General features: G+C 42.3%; 1 protein-coding gene across 1 annotated transcript in view; it reads left to right on the forward strand.

The window, feature by feature from the left end:
- Positions 1-663: 663 nt before the first annotated feature.
- lpin1a (lipin 1a) overlaps positions 664-2,500 on the forward strand; it is a 37,267-nt gene continuing 35,430 nt past the window's right edge. The window contains 1 exon segment of the mRNA XM_080730839.1: positions 664-809. The gene's annotated coding sequence lies outside the window, so the exon portion shown is untranslated.

A 2,500-nucleotide genomic window follows, 5' to 3' on the forward strand; every position in this document is an offset into this window, starting at 1 on the left:
TAAAAGGACAAAACAGAAAAAGCTGGAGAGCTTATTGTCATTGTGGTACTTTTAGTGCAAATGCAACCTCGCCGAGGTCGCGCCAATTCTTGGCTATCTGGCCAGTGATGTATATCGGGCCAGTTACCCAATCTCAACAGTGCCTGTTGAGATTGGCAGAACATGCCCATATATGGGCATTACCAAATATGGGCATTCCCAGATATGCCCTTAATATTGATGACATCGGGACAGGGATCTCCATATATGGGCAATTGGGCATAGAACGGACAAGGACGTAATTAATTGCAAGTGTGATCTGGGAATGTCAGAACATGCCCATAAATGGGCATTCCCAGATGACACTGGGACAGGGATCTCCATATATGGGCATAAAACGGTCAAGGATGTTTCATTTGCAAGTGTGATCTGGGAATGCTCTGACATCACATTGTCGACTATAGGCTATATGGGCATAAAATATATGGGCATAAAAGGGACAAGAAGCCAGAGTAGCAAAACAAAACAATTACTGCCCATTATGATTATCACTACCACGTTACATGCTGTGCTGTGACGTCACGTCAGCGCCCTCAGCCTACTGTGGTGTGGTCTTCTGGATGGGAGGAAACAGCGCTTTAAATACACTGACCAGTCTCACATATCACTGAAACCTCTCAGTGTCTCCGTTCATCACAATGTTTCTCTTGTTGGCGAGCAGATAATAGACGCTTCGGACGACAGTCGTCAATTGGTGGATTTATTTATTACCCCCTTTTCTGGAGGATGACAGAAAACCAGCGAAGCGAGAATCGGTGTCATTAAATAATGTACGTATAATATTAACATGTACAGTATTAGCCTGCACGTTTTAAGATCGGAATGTAGCTATTTATTTTATTTGGCTGGTGAAAGTGCAGCGAATTTCAACGGAAATAGAAATCGCGCTGTTATGTTATGTTGCGTTGTGGTGTTGCTGTTGACGGCATGTTTGTTTTTCTCAGTGCAATGTGCGCCTGTTTGAATGAACGCAGCAGCAGCGAGCCTCACCCCTGTGCAGATGTTTACATGCCTATATGTTGAGATTCCATCTGATAGGTTGCAAAGCAGCCCATATGGCATGACAGAGATTCGTTTTGTCCTTTTGTTTACAGGCTGACAAGGAAGCCTATATGAATTAGATAGGCCTATTGCAAGTATTAAACGCGGATGAATGTTAAGTAGCCTAATCAAATGTCAAATCTAAAGCATCATCTAAACATTGTCCATATCCACTCAGAATGAGCGTCACATCTTCCATGTCTATTATTATAGTAGCCTACTAAAGCCTATATGTAAACCGCTATTAGTGTAAACATGTTTACATACTGACACTACATAGACAATTATAGCCCCGTTTGTAACCTCACCCTCAACGATAACTCCGAGGGGCTATGGAGAGCAATGTGAGTTTGTAAACAGATCTCTCTCTCTCTCTCTCTCTCTCTCTCTCTCTCTCTCTGTTCTCCATGCTTTTTCAGCCAAGAATTGTTGTGTAGGCAGCAGGCTAGTTGTATTATTATGCGTGTGTTTGTTGGGTCAGTGCGCGCGCGTGTGTGTGTGTGTGTGTGTGTGTGTGTGTGTGTGTGTGTGTGTGTGTGTGTGTGTGCGTGCGTGCGTGCTGTGCGTGCGTGCGTGCGTGTGTGTGTGTGTGTGTCCTTCGGTCATGAGACCACTGGGTGTTGTTGTGTGTCTCACTTTCTTGCCAGTGTGGTCTGGTTGATATTAGTATATTAGTAGTGAATGGCATGTAATTGCAAAGCTACAATTAAGTTACTGTGGAAGACAGAATGTTCTGAAAGTGCAGGAGATCAGAGCATCAGAGCTACGACCATGTTCCTCTACAAGAATGCTTCTAACAACTTATTCAATCAAGATGGCATATACTTAAATTTTGTTTGTATTATCATATAGAGGTTATTATTAACCTGTAGTCTTACTTCAAATCTAAAGGTGGAACATGGCTTTAATAACTGTTGGGCAGCACTGTTAAACATGCTCAAAGGAAACTGTTAAACAAAGGCATCTTGTAAACAGCAGTTAATAACATTTTAATAACAGTTAAATTAGCTGTAATAAAACACGATTTAATAACCTTTGTTGAACAGCAGGTAAACAAGCATCAGCAGTTAGACAAGTTTCTACTTCTACTATTCCCTCCTCCTGCAAGTCTGAATGACTCAGTCATGAGGTTTGAGTTGTTTCCTGATTGGCCACTTAAGCATGGCAATGTGTTGCAATTGGCTATTAACCAGGAAGCAGGTTGGTGTCCTTGAGGTGTCCACATGGACTGTGTTTGTATTAGTAGGCCTATCACATCATGGCACAATCATGACTCTGAGTGTGTGTGTGTAACCAGTTATGTAATAACTTTCTCAGCCCAATCCTTGCTCTGGAGCAAGAACACACACAAAGAGATTAGAGAGATATGAGTTCATACCATGAGGCCAGCCATGTGTGTGAAACATTGTTTACATCTAGG

Source organism: Nannobrachium achirus, assembly GCF_963921795.1.
Source record: "Nannobrachium achirus genome assembly, chromosome: 7".
NCBI classification, from domain to species: Eukaryota; Metazoa; Chordata; class Actinopteri; order Myctophiformes; family Myctophidae; genus Nannobrachium; species Nannobrachium achirus.